General features: G+C 39.8%; 1 protein-coding gene across 3 annotated transcripts in view; it reads left to right on the top strand.

Annotated features, from left to right (window-relative positions):
• Window positions 1-18,583, top strand: part of LOC126248306 (uncharacterized) — a 212,567-nt gene that overhangs the window by 38,009 nt on the left and 155,975 nt on the right. The window contains exon 1 of one of the 3 annotated variants that reach the window (XM_049949176.1): window positions 12,006-12,182. The exons of the other annotated variants lie outside the window; for them this stretch is intronic. The gene's annotated coding sequence lies outside the window, so the exon portion shown is untranslated. Of the gene's footprint in view, window positions 1-12,005; window positions 12,183-18,583 lie in introns of those variants that run through there. 3 annotated transcript variants of the gene reach the window in all.

Below are 18,583 nucleotides of genomic sequence, written 5' to 3'. Positions count from 1 at the left end.
TTACACACCAGATTTCTATTTCTTGGGGATAATAGTCCCATGAAGCCCTCACAAGAGACAGCATTTTATGCATGTAATGTGGTGATAAACAAATGATGTGAACACAGTTTTCTCTTGATTTGCCTATCACTCAAACGTGACATGATACACCCATTAAATGTTAGCTCAACAGAATCATCATCAAACGACTTCACAAAGCTCACAGAATTGTCAAACCTCTTAGTAAAAATACAAATCTGAATCCAGCTACTATGGTGGCAAGATGAAGTTATCCTAATATGAGAGATTGTGTCTTAACATGTGATACTGTAACATTTTAGGATACTCGTGGTATCTCATACTAGGAATAAGTCATGTTGCAATAGAAACCTAGCCTCATAGATATATTGCATAGTTTGAAGGACAATTCATTGCAGCAAATGAAAGAGTGGCTTGTGAAGAATACAATTATATGAATATCATTGCTACGACTATTCAACTTTGGCTATTAAAGCCATGCAAGCACATACAATCAAAAAACTTGAAGTTCAACAATTTTAAAATCAATGATTGTCGACAATGTCCTGCTCAGTAATGAGCTTATTGTCACTGTTCTATGCCGCATGTATTGCAAGAACTAAGTTCTGATAGTTCCCAACAGAGCTAGGACCTTTAGGGACCTTTCCTCTATATTCAAATAATTTTCAGGAATGATCGTATCTGTTGCATAGCTTAAAAATGACATCAGATCAGAATACAAATAGTCATTTTCTCAATTTAAATTCTAACTGCAATAAGGCAAAGCATAAGTGTATACCGTCATCTGGTGCTGTAATTTCGTACCTGCAGACCACAAAATTAATTTGTACAAAAGAATTGAATAATTATTCAATTAAATACTACATGTAGTATGTATCAGCAGCATACTGATCAAGACGAAAAGCTACCACAGAATGACCATTTGGACCTACCACAGCAGAGACATAAAAAGAATATTGGCCAGATGACTGATTTGAACTTTTGGTTCAACAAATGATGCCCAGGCACTTTGATGGTGAGCTACTTACACAGCGATGCTTTCACCTCCTCTGGATCGCATCTTTAGCCCATTTAACATAGACCAAAAAAGGTCAGTTGGGGAAAAAAAATCATCTAGTCACAAATTTTTTCACAGTGCTGGGAGCAAGTGTGCTGAACAACATACTAAAAATCCTGACCTTAGAGGTGCGAGTGTTGGATTGGGGGAGGGGGGTTTAAAGGTCACCTTTTTATGTTTTTCCCAAATAACTAAAAACCCATAGCTCCTATGAAAAATGTTTCCCAGTACAAAATTAAACTACAATACATTTCGTACAAAAAAGGTCCTATTAATTTTTTTTCTCTAGGGCTAATAGTTTCCACATTGCTGGGGATGGAAAAAAATTACAGATTATTAAAAATACTGTTCTAACAGGATAAAATTAACATTTATCTTTAAATGAAATGGTTTAAAAACAAATATTAATTATGTGTGCCACTTCTAAGTGCAGTAGAGCTGTATTAATAGGTAAATTGTGTTCCAGTGGCATAACAGGGTGGATTGGGGAGGGGGGGGGGGGGGGTGCAGGATAGAAGTGTGTGGGAAAGTAGGCCACCAGATTGTGTTCAGGCACTTCCCTCCTTTACAGGTGTGCAAACTGAAATTCGAGTAGGTGATTCCCACTGTGGAATCTATCCCACTACATCACAACAAGCAACTATTACATGTTTCACAAAGTTATACAGACCCTGCACTGCATGCCTTATGAATCACTGATGTCGCAGTGTGGAGACGTGCCCGAAGAGTGTTTATTTTGCACAACATGCGTTAACACCACATGGAACACAGATATAAAGTACTAATAATACTAATGCAAGAAATGTGTATGAACAGAATCTATGTAGATCTCTGCACACTGTTCTACGGTGCTAGAGTTGAAATTGATTCTTGCTCATCCTGTGTGGCAGTTGTAGTGTGCTTCTGGGAAAAGTGACTTCTTTCACTACAATTGCTGCTCCATTTTTCAGTTTACTGACAGACTGTATCTCCCCATCATTTCCTGTCCAGTTGTATTATGTGAATAGACAACTTTGCAAACCACCTGTTTTAGTAGTGGAGTTATTTTCAGTTTGTTGAGTGACTAGTTTATAATTTGCAGTTTTTAAGAGAGCTTTCATGTAAAATACATCCCTTTGTGTTTAATTTGTAAGTGTGATGTTGTCGGTGACCTATGTAGTGTTAATGGGAAAGGGATTGAATTTGTAAACGTGGCATCTTGCAGCTGTCTGTCACCGACAATGTATTGTAAAGCCCTGTAATTGTGTTTTAGTCACTTGATGGTAAATAAATGGAAAGTTACTGCACTTCTCTCACCCTTAATTGTGTTACTGATAGACTGAAATAAATATTTTCTATTCAGGAATTGCTGGCACTTGTAGTGCTTACTTCGCAGGCTAAAGCCACAGTATATCTTCCAAGATGGGTGTAAATATGTCCGATGGAATGAGACTGATCGTGTTCAAGTCTAGAATGGTAACCTTTTGAACGCACTGCTTGATAGATGTTGGAATACCTGAAGTTCTATAACACATTGGTAACCTATTTCTGTTGCAGAGGGAGACAGTTTAAGCCTGTGTGCCTCTTCAGATTTTGGGAGAGCTGAAGCTGGGGTAAAGCATTTGCTACCCTCAAGCTGCAAAAAGTTTTCCAGCCATTGGTAGTGGAGACAATGAAATCAACATTGTCGAATAAATCGAATACATATTGAGAGCATGTTACACGTGGAATAGGCTCTTCATTGTGGTGGACAGATCAGCCTTTTTTTCCCATAATAGCTCACTTAACAACTGCAGAACTAACTGAAAAGTGAGCAGCACTCATGATGGGGGACTTCCTTTTCCAGGAAGAACACTGCAGCTGCCGTACAAGATGACCAAGAATATAGAAGCAGTGTAGAACAGTGTGCAGAGATTTACTTGCATTACTTGTGTTATGTTATTAGTAACTCGTATGTGCACTGTATGTAGTTTTAATGTATTTTGTTCAAAATAAACACTCCCCGGGCAAGTCTGCACACTGCTTCACCAGTAATTCATAGAGTGCACTGCGGAGGGTCCATATAAGTTTATGAAACACACTGTAGTTGCTTCTTGTGATGTAGTGAGCTAGATTTGGTGGGGAATCAACTGCTCAACCTTCATTTTGCAGACCTGTAAAGGAGGGAAGTGCATGAATGCAATCCAGCAAACTACCTTCACTTGTGATTCTACACCACACCTATCTCCCCTCCACCCCATTACATCCCTAATCTGGCTCTCCTGCACTTAGATATGGTACATATTTAATATTTGTTTTTAATCCACTTCATATGAAGATGAACATTAATTTTCTACCATTCAAACAAAATTTTTAATAATCTGCAATTCTTCCACCTCCTGCAATGCGGAAAGTACTAGTCCTAGAGAAAAAATAAATAGCACCATTTTTATAGGAAATGTGATGTAGTTTGATTGTGTACTGGAAAACATTTGCCATACGAGCCACAGGTTTAGAGTTATTTTAGAAAAAATAAAAAAGTGACCTTTAAACCCCTCCCAACCCCCACACTCCAATATTCACTCCCCTCCAGACAGGTTTTTTAGTAAGTTGTTCAGGACACTCCCTCCTACCACTGCACAAAAAGTTGAGACTGCACAATTTTTCCCCCTAATTTTCCTTTGTTGCTGCCAGTCAAATCACTACATATTTCACAATTGCTGTCGACATCCTATACTTCCATGTATAATGTTGAATTATTATTAACTTACAATGTTGTGTGTAGTATGTCTTGCTGATATAATAATACATTGCTGCTACAACCCAACATGGGCATTAACGAGGCAAAAGTACTGCCACAATTCATGACATGGCTGTACATGCCAAGAATGAATAATATGGGACTCAGCCATTTTCTGTGTGAACAGAACAGTGCTTCGTGAGAAAGTGAAAATCATGGTATACTGTTGTAATGTGAAGTTGTATTTCCCACCCCCCAATGCCGTGCTAATGCCAACGCTTTGGGCTTATGTCTTCCCGGTGCAGGAACGACACAATTTGTGGAGACTGTGATTTGCCACTACATAAAACTCACCATATGAGCAACGATCTTTTTGTGTCAGTTGCTCAGACCACCACCCTCCCACATTCTTGAAGAAAAATTACATACTCCAGGAATTTAAGGTTGCTAATTGCCACTCATATTTTGAACCTCAAGAAAAGTATAATTCCTTATATTCCTTGGTAGTGGCATCAACTTTCATCACTACTGTGGCCAGACCATCTGTAATACATCTAGTACTTATCCCTCCATTCCCTCAAAGTCACGCTCTGGTAGCTGTGCAAGTAAATTAGACCTTGGAAGGGGGAGGGGGGATATAAGCCCTCCCTTCCTCCCCTCTTAGGGTTCCTGCATCATCATCTTCAGGGCATCATCCTCTGGAGTGAGGACAGGCCTCCCTTTAAGGAACCCTCTCCCCGAAAATCTAGGGAGCAGTCACCCCTTTCACCAGCCATTGGCTGAAGGAGTCGCGGACTGAGCTGCAGGTCCCAGTGATGTCCACTTCTCTACAGTTCATACTCCCACAGCAGATAAGCCATCACAAGAGCCCTGACTGTAGAAAGCAGCTAAAAAGGGAAAAAAAGAAGAAAGCTTGCGAGAATGCTACTTCATTGATCCTAGAAGTGCCAAATTCCTCCACGCTATTGTTCTCTGAACCAATGTTTGTCGATGTTGTTCCACCCTCACTGGTGACAGGTAGTGATCCAGAATGCGACCTGCCCTCTTGACCCCCTTCATGTGTTACCAGGACACACTTAATGTGCTAATTCAATGTAACTACAGAGAATATTACTGTCACCTACCAGAACTGTATCAGTCACTGTCCATCTATTCTGCAATCTGTGTTGCTCTTCAAGAAATGCATTTTGCTGCTGACCATTCTCCAGCACTTTGAGGCTACTGTGCATTCTGTTGGAATCGTACTGCTTCAGATAGAGATTCTGGAGGGATCTGTACACTGATATGAACAGATGTTATCTGTGAGTGTACCACATTGGAAGCAACAGCGATTCAAGTGCAAACAACCCTAGTGACACCATTTGTAACATTTATATGCTTCTGGGCAGGGACTTAGAGCTTGAGATGGCTACTTTAATCCAACAACTCCTGGTTATTTTGAGTTGTAGGTGCTTCATCACACATTTCCCCACGGATCCACGAGAACCATATTCATCAAGGCTCTGTCCTTCTCACCATCAATGAGATAGTGATCTCCATCGGACCAGTGGTTACCCCTACACTCTATGTCCATGAGTTTTGCTTTTTGTATAGCTCCCAACCTGTAGCCTTGGCTGAATACCAGCTCCAAAGAGCTATCTGAAGGGCCTCTGTGTGGATCCTTTCCCATGGGTTCCAATTTTTTCTCGTGAATATGGAGTTGTGTATCAGTCATAACATGGTTCATCCTGACACAGAACTCGACTTAAGTACCAAGCACTTGGACATTGTTGTGCAGTCCTGATTTTTTTGGGACTCTTTTTTGATAAAAAGCTGACAAGGATGCCCTGTGTGTTTATCAATTGAAGATTAGCTGCATGTGAGAGCTAAATGTACTCCACTTCCTTGCCCACACCTACTGGGGTTCAGACCGTGCTACTTTACTCCATATTTAGTCAGGTTTATGTTTCAGTGGCCCCTTCCACATTGAAATTATTGGATCCAGTATATCACTGTGGAATAAGACTGGCCACTGGTTTCTTCCAGACAAATACCGTAGACCAGGGTCAACCACAGTGTGTCACACTGCGCGTGAGCACGATGTGCTGACTGAGGCTTCACCTGTCGTAGCTTCGCTCTGTACGTTTTGGAAGTACTCCGTACAGCATGACATTTCATTTAGCATTGCGGTGCAGCATTTTTCGACCAGCATGACTTTCTTCAGTTTGCCAGAATTGTGGTACTAGCACTGTTCACCCTTCACTGTTTGTTTGTGGTATAAAGAAGTTCACACGTCTGGTGTCTGTTTGCACAAAAAAAAAAAGGCAATCTAGTGATCTATCATCACAGACCTTTAAAAATGAATGATAATGACAGAAGAGAAGGATAAGAATTCCCAATATCTATTATGCAATATACAGATGCATAATGTGCGGGTAGAACAAATTTGTTGTAGAACGACATTACACTACCATTCAGAAAGAAGTTATAAGGATTTAGTTGACAATGAAAGAGCAAAAAATTACAATGATTGACAGACGGAATTCAGAGTTAATTAATCAAGAAGCAGTTTATGCCAAATTTGCAGGTGTGGAGCACATGAAGAAATTGGTGGTATATATAGTAAATTTTCTGATGTTGCATGCATTATTCCAGTGTCAGTTGCAACAGTCTGTGATAGAATTGACTGCAGAATATGGAGACTATATATTACTACAAAGTACATTAGTTGAGTCAGGACCCATGCTTGTGATGATTTTTTGATTTAAATCTCTATTGTTGAATTTATGAAGGGAAAAGGAGAGGAGGAACAAAACTTAGACCATCCGGAATGGATTGCAGAACTCGTATTTTAAGTGGACCTGAGTGAACACTGCCCAGTAAGACACTGCAAGATGAAAAGCAACTTATTTCTGATTTGTGGGGATGAATTTGAAAAGAAAATCCCATTGTGAAAGGGACAAATTCTGACAAAAATCACTCTCCATTTCCCTAAGCTCGCTGCTGTTAAAGAAAATGCAAATTTTGAAGAATTTGTTGTGGCCTTGAATTACAAGGATACTTTACTAAACTTTCTGAGGATACTACTAGTCTTACATCTGTTTTCAAGCTGTTTCCAAGACCATTTGCTGTTTCAACTGAAAGCCTCTGTGCATGTGTGGATGGAAGTGATTGATCTGCAATATAATTCACATTTAAAAGGCAAATTCTGTCACATTAAAATTGTTCAGGAGGTCTATGTTGTTTTTGGCTGGAAGAGTTTCCATGTCTCCATAATGAGGTTGCAAACGTGAAAAATATTTTGATCAACATCTGTGTGCGAAAGGCTGTTTTTGATTATGAAACTAAATAAGTCAGATTACATGGCAACCTGAGTGTAAACATCTGTGAAATTTTCTGCATCTGTCTGTATGCTTACAATTTGTATCAGATAAAAATTATAATATGTCTTCAGCATGTCAAAAATGATTTAATAATAGTGCAGATTTGCTTTGTTTGTGATCTATGTTGTTGAGAAATATGAAATCATGTCATATGCTGTGCAACTGCATTGCCATTTAAATGCAGTGCTTTCACAGTTTCCACCTCTTCGCCCTCCACACGCCCAGACAGTGTGGTGTGGCAGTGGGAGAAGTGTGCTGCCTGGCGAGAGAACTATGGCATGTGTGCCCACTTATACAATTGCTGTACATCATCTGAAACCAAATCGACCCCGACACCGTTCTTCATTAGAATGTGCTCCCTGTATATTCTCACACACTCCTCCTTGGTTAACAACCAGACCTCTAATTACGACCAATATATTTCAAGGACTTAAAGTTTCAGTTGGCCCCATGACCTTCCTGCATTTCTGTCTCTCGGTATTTCAAGAGTATTGTAGTGCTAGTGTCATTTACATCCATGGCTCTAAAACCATGGATAGTACTGGATATGTCTGTACATCTCATGCAAATCAGGAACAACATTTATTGCCACTGTGTAGTTTTTTATGGTGGAGCTGATAACCATTAACAGAGCCCTACATTTTACTAAAGAGACCTTCCTCAAATGTGTTTTAATGTGTAGTGACTCTGTGAGAATTCTACAGGCTTTTGATCTATGTTACTCTCGTCACCGTGTGAATTGTGCTGGTCACGATGTTCTCTCCAACTACAGTAGCTAAGGGCTCAAAGAGGATCATTGATAATATTTTTATAGAAGTATGTAATTAACAAAATTATATAACAAAATTAATAATAAGTTGCCCCTCAGACCACGATATGCAGTTCCTTTTGTTAAATGTTAATACTAATAAGGATATAAAATCTTCTAAATCTGAGTTCAAGAGGGTAGTCATTAAGCCAAAAATTGATTGTTTCAGGAAACTTCTCAAAGACATGAATTGGAGTGACATGTACAATGCTCATAGCATAAATGAGAAATACCACACTTTTATTAATAAAATGTCCCTAACTTATCTGAAAACTATTTTCCCCCCAAAACAAACCCAGATTAGACCAAGGTCTATAAAAAAGCTATGGATTACTCAAGCAAGAAAGGTATCCCCGCAAGACATAAAGGAACGGTATCTGTCAGTCAGAAACAGCTCTGAAGTAAATGCTATAGATCATTACAAAACATATTGCAAAATATTGAAGATAGTAATGTGGACATCAGAGCAAATGCATTATCAAAAATAATAGTCACATCAGATAACAAAGTAAAGGCAGTATAGAATATAGTGCAGGAAGAGACTTGTAGAACCAGAGACGAAGAGGAGCACATAACATTAAGAGTAAATGGTAAATGAGTAGCAGATGTGTGCAGTGGCGCGGTACTTTCCAGTAAGCATTTCATAACTGTTACTGAAAGGATGGGGTTGTCAGGTTCAGTAGATGCTGCCATGGAATATGTCAAACCTGTCAGTACAAATAACTGCAGTAATGAATTACCCTCACAACACCGGTAGAAGTAATGTCCACCATAAAATCAAACAATTGTAGTGGCTGTGATAATATAGCAACAAAGTTGATTAAACTGTGTGCCTCTGAGTGTAGTGACCTTTCAAGGTATTTGTGTAACCAGTCATTTATCAGTGGAACATTTCCTGAACAGTTGAAATATGCAGAAGTTAAGCCTTTGTATAAGAAAGGAGATAAAGAAATACCATCAAACTGCTGTCCAATTTCACTTTTGCTCATATTCTCAAAAATTTTAGATAGATTCTTTTTAACCACCCAACCACAAATAAAATAATAGCCAAGTCACAATTTGGATTCCTAAAGCATTCCGATTCTGAGAAGTCTATCTACACATACAGTGAGAATGTACTTAATTAATTAGACAGTAAATTACAGGCTACTGATATATTTTGTAATCTGTCAAAGGCATTTGATTGTTTAAATCACAATATTCTTTTAAGTAAATTAGAGTATTGTGGTGTAACAGGAAATGATGCAAAATGGTTCAAATCCTATACCTCTAAAGAAAAACAAAGGGTGTCAATAGGAAAGATACACGTATTAAGCTACCAGGTATCATCCAATTGGAAACCAATAACATGTGGTTTCCCCCAAGGTTCGTTTGCAGATGATAAAACATTACAATAAATAGCAAATCAAATGTAGCTGTGGAAATGTCGGCTGATGGAATTTTCATGGACATTAATAAATGGCTCCTACCTAATCCTCTGTTACTAGACCTTGAACTTCAGAGCTTGTAAAAGATTTGCTGCCAGTATATGCCTAAAATATGATGCCAAACAGATAGAAGATGTTGAAAGTGCTAAATTCTAGAGATTACAGTTGGTGATGTAAAAACAAAAAAGCTAGCATGCTATGCTTACTTTAATTCTATAATGCCATATGGAGTTATATTCTGGAGTAACTCATCAAGCCAAACTAAAGTTTTCTGAGCCCAACAACCTGCAATATGAATTATTTGTGGTGTGAACTCAAGAACGCCCAGCTGAGGACTGTTTCAGAAACAGGGGTACTAACTACTGCTTCACAATATATTTATTCCTTAATGAAATTTGTCATTATAGTGTCTTTTTTTTTAAATCAACAGCTCAGTTCATAGATTCAGTGCTAGAAATAAGAATAACTTTCACGAAGATTTAAAGTCACTTACTTTGGTTCAGGAAAGTGTCCAGTATTCAGCAATACACATTTCGAATAGCACGCCAGGAGCCATAAAAAGTTTAACTAATGATAAAGTGCAGTTTGAGAAGAATCTAAAGGATTTATTAGTGACCAACTCCTTCTAGTCCATTGATGAATTTCTTAGCAGAACTGATTGATGCATGTATGTTGTTAATAATATCACATAATGTGAATATTGCTTACAATCTGACTTCTGTACAAATTTTGTGCAGTAATGCAGTCTTTATAAATAAGTGCCATAAAACTTTTTTATTTGATGATGCATGACTATAATAGCCTGAAAATAATCTTTTTGTACCTAAGTGTACTGAACATTTAATGTTGGTGACAAGTTTTATATTCTTTTAAAAGTAAATAACTTAAGATTTTTTGACTGATTCCACTTCCACAAGGGCCATATTATTTGGGATCTGTGGAAGGTACATTAGCATATCTGTTCTTATTTTGTAAATATTTATTGTGTATTCTTGTTTTCTGACATGTTGCACATCCCAGAGGATCACCTCACTATGGATCAATTGGAATGGAAAGTACATCTAATCTAATATCTTTGACCTTAGTAGTATTATCTGCCCATTTGTATTTCTCAGGTTTCCAGGTCGTATGGATATCCTGGGGAGTAACTAGCTGACTGTAAGGTTACAGAACATTCACTCTGACATTTCCAGAAGCAGATTTGTTGGTGTAAATAAGACCTCTAGCCACTCGGAGATAGAACAACATCTGGTGAGCTATTGCCACCCTCCAATAAACTCCATATTATCAAGGAAACTATGGTGCTCCTCCTCCTCTTCCCCCTGAAAGGAATCCACCACTCTATGTTGCCTCTGAATTGATCGTACCAAATTAACTGATAGTTTTAGCTTATATAATGAGCCACCTCATCCACATCCACGGGGCTTTACAAACAGTAGCTCACATCCTTGTATAATGTCTTCTTCTAGCACTGTACGCTGGGCATGGTGTTCCAGATTCATTACCTCTAATACTGGCAGACAATATACGACAGGTGTACTGGTTCTTTGTTTCAGCCTTGATTGTGGTCTTTTTTTCTCAGATATGACATTTTAAACTGCTTTCGAGGCAAGGACTGGGTGATTGGGGTTAAGGTGTCTCCCACTACGTGCTGGGCGTGAGGGGCTCTTAACCCTGCCTGCTCTGCCAGCTACTGTGACCATCCCTCTTTTACTTTGTTCTAGTTGCTTTTAGCTGCAGTTAGCCCTTTATTCTACCACATGCTATGTTACTTTTTATGAGTGTCCCTTCATACAGTACTGCAATGAAAGCAAGACCTTAAGAATCCCTTATCCTTGATACTAGCTGATGACAAAAGAGCAGTTGAACTGGTTTTATGCTTCCTCTGAGAGAGTGTGTTCTATTCCCATCTGTAACACTTGGTCCAAAATGAATTGGAGGTGGGACAGTTGTGTAAGAGATGTCCCCTGCTGCATACTGAGCCTCAGTGGACGATCAGCTGTGCTCGCCCACCAACTAACGTGATTATTTATCTCAATTTATTTTACTATTTTCAGTCCTGTTTATGTTGATTTAATTTTCAGCTTTCTCACCTTTACTGTTGCAAATCTCCTGACCTATAAGACATTACTTCTTGTGTTACTGCCTTAGTGCTGCATCAGATTGATGGGGGAGGAGAAGGGGAGGGGGCATCTGCATACGTATACTGTAACTGTAAAGCGTAGATGGCATTTGTAATTTGTTTGTTTTGGAGCCTGCAACCATCATTTCAGACTACAGTAGTTAGTTTCCAACTGCTGCCTGTGACACACCAGTAGAACAGCCAGTTCCATATTTACCTTTTCCTGTGGTTTTCTTGTTTTAGTTATTAAATTCTGTGCAGGTTTTTTGTGTTTAAGAGGCGTAATCTTGAGTTTTACTAACTATAAAGTATAGATATGTGCAATCTGTGATGCAACTGTCATTCCTTTTTGAACTGCCAGCTACACAACTCCGGAAGGCATCAGGTTCTAATGTTGGCACATCAGCAGGGTAGCAAGTTACATATTTAGCTTTTTGCGTGGGCTTTTGTAGTTAATTCTTAATATTAGGAATGGGGGGCATGTGTGAATGCTGTATGCGGTTGCAGGAGGAGCAGGCCACAGTTCGTGAACAGCTGAAGACACTTTTGGACACTTGCCTTAAGGTGTAGCAATGGCAGACAATATGGCGTGTTGTATGGGACGCTGTTTGTCACCTGTTTTGCCCATGGGCTCTGCTACTAAGGCACCTTGCAGTGTACCTGATGTGATGGATCTACGCTCACCACAAGGTGAGTGGCGGATGGTAACACATTTGTGCCGCTCGTTGTGGTGCGTTAGTGTGGAGGCTGCCCATCTGGCCTCACCCATTCACCCTGTGAGTGGACAGGTGGCCGCCCCTTCAGCAGGGTCTGAGCATGTACACCGGGAGGGGGGTTTGCTAGTTATTCAGAGCTCCTACACTGGACACATTATGGAGCTCCAGAGGGAAATAACATTGAGGGCCTGAAAGAAATTGAACGTGTGCTCAGTATGCCTGCTGGGGCATCTCATCCAAGATGTGGAGGAGGTCCTGCCTGCAGCTATCAAGCTGGGTGCAGTCATCTGCAAGTTTTGGCTCATGTCAACACCAGTGAAGTCTATTGCTTGGATTCTGAGGACATCCTCAGTTCATACGGGCAGCTGGTGGAAGTGGTGAAGACTACTGGGCATGCTCACAGGCTGTAAGGAAACCTCACAATTTGCAGCTTCACTTCCAGAATTAATCACAGTCTTTTGGTTTGGAGCTGAGTGGAGGATATCAACGAAAGGCTCCGTTGATTCTGTGATGGTCTTGGCTGCAGATTTCTGGACTTGCCTTAAGGGGAGGAGAATTCTAGGACTCAACTTGGTAGTTCAGGGCTGCACTACACAAAGGAAGCAGCTGGTCAGGTACCAGATTATTTGTAGGGTGCACAGGGGTTGTTGTTCAAGATCCTCTGATGAATGCTCACCAATCAGTATGCAGAGAGGCAAATCCCATGTACAGAGTAGACACTTCGACTCTCAAAATTTTAACAGTAAGTTGTTGAAGTATTTGTAACAAAATTCCTGAATTTACTGCCTTTCACACTCGGATTATTCATGGAACTGAGAGCTGACTGAAACCCGAAGTACAAACCTGTGAAACATTTAGTGGGCCATGGATCATATACCAGAAATACAGATTACATGCAATAGGAGTTGTAACGTTCATTGCAGTTGACAAAAATATTGTGCCTATCAAGGTCAAAATTGAGTCTGACTGAAGTTACCTGGATGCACGTATCAAGTCTAGGTGAACTCAAGTTTATTATTAGATGCTTTAACTGGCCACTCAATTTCACCATGCCTCTGCTCAGTAGCGCAGAAGTACCCTGATCGTCCAGTATTAGTTGGAGATGGTTGATGGTATTGACAGCGGCATTAGACTGTTTGCTGATGACGCTGTAGTCTACAGGAAAGTAGTATCACGTGAAAGTTGTGAACAAATCAATGAGGATTTGCAGAAAATAAATGTGTGGTGTAATGACTGGTAGTTATCTCTCTCTCTCTCTCTTAACTTATATTTTTCTGCATATATATAACAGTGTAACCTACTGCATACGACAAGGCGAAAATCCCCATTGATGTACAAGTACAAAATAAACGCGCAGTCTTTGGAAGCGGTAGCATCCGTCAAGTATCTGGGTGTGACTATTCGAAATGATCTCAAATGGAATGATCAGATTACACAAGTAACGGGCAAGGCAAACTCTATATTGCGGTTTATTTGTAGAATCCTGAAGCAATGCCATCCTTCAACAAAGGAAATTGCTTATAATACATTAGTTCATCCAGTCTTAGAGTATTGTTCGTCTGTATGGGACCCTTACCAGTTGGGTCTGATTCAAGAGATTGAGAAGGTCCAAAGAAGAGCGGCAAGATTCGTGATTGGTAGATTTAGTCATCACGAGAGTGTTACAAATGTCAGTGAAAGTTTGAAGTGAGACACACTTGCAGATAGACGACACGCTAAACGGGTGGGGCTGCTCACTAAATTCCGAAATCCAGTCTTTGCCGAGGATGTAGAGCATATATTATTACCACCAACTTTCAAATCACACAATGATCACCATTCGAAGATAAGGGAAATTAGAGCTCATACTGAGGCATTAAGACAGTCGTTTTTCCTTCATGTGATATGTGATCCGCGAGTGGAACAGGGGGGGGGGGGGGGGGGAATATGACTTTGGCGCGAATTGTGCCCTCTGCCACACACTGCTTGGTGGCTAGTGGAATATATACGTAGATGTAGATGTAGAACCCACCAAGTATAAAGTGGGATATCTATGGAATCATTACAGGTGGTACAGACTTGCAGTCTTGTGAAGCACTTTAGAACACCCTTTTAAAAAACTGTCTTAAGCAGCTTGTTCAAGAGCCCATTTGCATTGGAAAAATTTTAGGCATTGTAGCTACAATCAGGCCTGACCGGATCGACAGTGTCTGTACAGAGACAGGATTTAGTGATCATTATATCAACATAGTAATGATGGCTACTGTTACAGGAGTGTGCAATAAACTGCAGAGCACCACCCAAACAGTAATATTACCTTTCTTTGTTACTTGATGACTAGTTTAGAGTGTAAGTTCATTATCGAATCATCCTAAAAAACAGAAACCAAATAGTAAGTACTGATGGCAGCTTGTACATACCACTAAGCTATGCAACAACATTAATTACAACAGCGACATGCTTTATAAACTCCAATTAAACACATCTTGTAAATTAGTGCAGGGCTGAGCTTCATTCACCTAATTGAGACATTGTAGTGTGGAAGGTACAGGAATACATATTTCAAATACATCAAAAATCTTTACAAGAAGATATTTAATGTGCAAAAAGGTATCTGTATGTTATCATACCATGGCTATACTCAACATGCCGATGAAACAAATTTTGAACACCTTGATGATACTAGTAACACAAAAACAAGTTTTTGAAACACCAACAAATAGATCAATAGCCTTTTCTTTTTTTTTAACACACAGCTTAGTACAATATGGCAAGATAAGAAACCCCAGCAGTATTGAAACCACAATGGGAAAGAAAGAGAAACTGTATGATAATTTGCGATTTGTGTGAATATATGCTCCTTGTTGTAAATATAGGGCATTGTTACCATGAGCTCAAAGGCAGAAGTATCTCTAATATTTGTTCATGACCTTTAATTTATGTCCAATTCTATGTAATGGTTTTATACCTGACTGTGTGATTTTACCACTATTTTGACTGGTTTTCATGTAATTGTTTTATACCTGTCTGTATGATTTAATTATGCTGAAGTTTCTTATTTTGACATGTTGCTCATACCTGTCGTTCATTCCCAACTGTAATGGTTTATACTTGAGGATGTGATTTAACCACTGTATTATGTTTGACGTATAAGTAATTGTTTTCTTCCTGTATGTCTGGTTTCAGCACTGTTGGGATTTTTGTAATGACAGGAAAAAGTTTATAGAAATTCGTGTGTCTGTAAAAATATAAATGCGCAAAGAGTACAGCAACTATCACCATCATACCCTAACAAAAGGCCTCTCTGAGAGCCCAAGAAAATAATAGTCTTACATGAAATTTCTAAGTGGTTGGAAAGCTTCTATCCAGTCACTCACTGACCAGTGTGGGTGGCAATAGAAGACAGCAAAAGGAAAGACGAAGTTTTAAATATTGCATCTAAGAAATATTTCATGCAGGAGGATTGCACAAATGTACAGTTGTACGGAGGACATAGTAAAAGGCATCCCTTGTGTACAGAAGTGGCTGAAGGATTTGAAAACAAATAAGTCGCCACGTTCAGATGGCATCCCAGTTTGCTTTTACAGAGAGTACTCTATGGCATTGGCCCATTACTTAGCTTGCATTTATCATGAATCTCTCACCAAGCACAAAGTTCAAGTGACTGGAAAAAAATGTAGTTGACTCCTATATATAAGAAGGGTAAAACAACAGACCTGCAAAATAACAGACCAATATCCTTAACATCGATTTGCTGCAGAACTCTTGAACCTATTCTTGATTCTAATACAATAAATTTCCTTGACAAAAGAACTTGTGTTCACAGATTAACATGGATTTAGAAAGCATCACTCTTGTGAAACTCAGCTTGCCCTTTTCTGACGTGGATGAATGGTAACCGGAAGATACCACATTCCTAGATTTCTGGAAAGTATTTGGCACGGTGCCCCAGTGCAGACTTAATGAAGGTACGAGCGTACGGAATAGGTTCCCAGATATCTAAGTGGCTCAAAGACTTATTAAGTAATAGAACCCAGTATATTGTCCTCAATGGTTAGTGTTTCTCAGAGACAAGGATATCATCAGGAGTACCAAAGGGAAGAGTGATAGAACTGTTCTTATTTTCTATATACATAAATGACCTGACTGACAGGATGGGCAGCAATTTGCAGTTGTTTGCTGATGATGCTGTGGTGTACGGGAAGGTGTCATCAGTGAGTACTGTAGAACGATAAAAGATGATATAGATAAAATTTCTAGTTGGTGTGATGAATGGCAAGTTGCTTTATATGCAGAAAAATATAAGTTAAGAGAGAGAGACTTTTGTGAAAATGTTAACCTTTGTCTTTTTATCACTTTCATCACTTAAGTAAAAAAAAGAAAGAAAAAAGAAAAAAAAAATTATAGCTGGTATACCCATAACGATCTTGTTGGAAGTAAGTCACTTACATAAATTATTATTGTTTATTACCATGAACAGAAGTATCTTACAGAATAGCTGTAAAATTCTGATTTTCCTGCATTCTCGGGGATAAATGTGTATGTCTTTTATGTTTTTTTTATGTTTATCCCAAGTTTGAGCACAAACCTGTAGCTGTAAGTGACTGAGTGAGTTACCATATTAGTTCATTTGGCAGGAATAAGATTCAAATCCTGATTCAACCATCCAGTTCTCAGTATTCTGTGATTTCCCTGTATCTTCTTCTTCATGTTGTTATCCTGTATTAGTCCAAGTGGCATTCTACAAGAGGGAGTTGGAAAATAGTTTCCCCTGTCGTCTGTGGGCAGAGTTGTGTGATATGGGCGAAAGACGACACGGCTGGTGAACATGCACGTGCAAGACACCGATACACCACTGGGCAGAGGTCAACTGCGATCAAGCAGATGGCCCTGTCGCAGTGCCTGCGCAAAGCGGAAGCCAGCTGCTATGTCTTTTCCCAGAGCTAGGGAGAGAAGGTGCATTTTGGAGTCGTGGTCAAAGGCGGAAATGAGAGCTGTTATCCTTTATGTATGGGCACGTGGAGTATCAGGCACAGAAATTCACAACCGCCTCGTTGAGGTGTATGGGTCAAGTATGATATCAAGGCAAATGGTTTGGAGATGGTGCCAGCAATTCAGTAACGGATGTCAGCAAGTGCAGGACATACCGAGACCTGGACGGATGTGCACGGCCACTGCAGATGCAAATGTCAGGAAGGTGGATGACATGATTAAAGCGAACCGGCGTATTACCATCAACGGAGTAGCGGCAGAGGTCACAAGATCATCCACGACATTCTTCAATACAGGAAGGTGTCAGCACGATGGGTACCCCACCAACTGACCCTGACACACATGGAACAACGTATGGCATTCAGCTGGAACAGCTCATGTGTTACAGTGAATCTGGCAATGACCTTCTGTTTTGGATTGTGACGGGGGATGAAACGTGGGTCCACCATTACACGCCTGAATCGAAGGCCGCATCCATGGAGTGGAAACATCCATCATCACTTGTCCAAAAGAAGTTCAAAAGCACTCCGTCTGCAGGTAAAGTGCTACTTGCCATTTTCTGGGACGCCAAAGGAGTTTTGCTGCTGGACTTTCTGGAGGATGCAACTATCAATGCTGCGCAGTACTGTGCCACTCTGTTGAAATTGAAAGAGGTGATTCGGAAAAAGCGGTCTGGCCTTCTCAGATCTGTTGTTCTGCTGTGGGATGACAATGCGGGACCACACAGGGCTATGGCAATGCAAAACCATATTGCAACTCTTGGTTGGGAGTACCTACACCATCCACCTTACAGTCTGGATCTCGCACCAAGTGACTTCCATCTGTTTCCTTCTTTGAAGAAGACTGTCTGCGGAAGGTGCTTTGGCAGCAATGCTGACATCAAACAAGCCGTTCAACGCTTCTTCCATATGCAGCGCCCTGATTTTCTCCTGGAAGACTTTTTGAAGCTTATAAAGCGGTATGACAAATGCCTCAATGTACTTGGAAATTATGTAGAAAAATAAAGATATGTCTTATCTTTAATGTCTCATTCTCTCTCCCCCCCCCCCCCCCCCTGCCGTTCACGCACAACTCTGACCAAAGTCGACAGGGGAAAGTTATTTTCCATCTCCCCCTCATATAATGACAATCAATCTCTTTGCTGATCTTACATCTCTTTTTCCTTTGGGTTGTTATTTGAGAACTTTTGGGGGATCCAATCAGTCTATATTCATAGTACATAATCTTTCCAAGAAGTTCTGTACTGTGTTGAGATTTTATTTAACTTTGAAATCAGTAAGGATGTCCGTAGATCTTTTCCTGTCCCATAGCGTGTAACAAGCTGTTCTTCTCTTGAACTGCATCTCGGTACTCATTAGTCTCTCTTTGTGATCTCTGCTGACTCTCCAAGCTTCACTCTGCTGT

Source organism: Schistocerca nitens, chromosome 3 (genome assembly GCF_023898315.1).
Source record: "Schistocerca nitens isolate TAMUIC-IGC-003100 chromosome 3, iqSchNite1.1, whole genome shotgun sequence".
Classification (NCBI taxonomy): Eukaryota; Metazoa; Arthropoda; class Insecta; order Orthoptera; family Acrididae; genus Schistocerca; species Schistocerca nitens.
The sequence above is the reverse complement of the archived record's forward strand: the minus strand, read 5'-3'. Positions and strand labels throughout refer to the sequence as shown.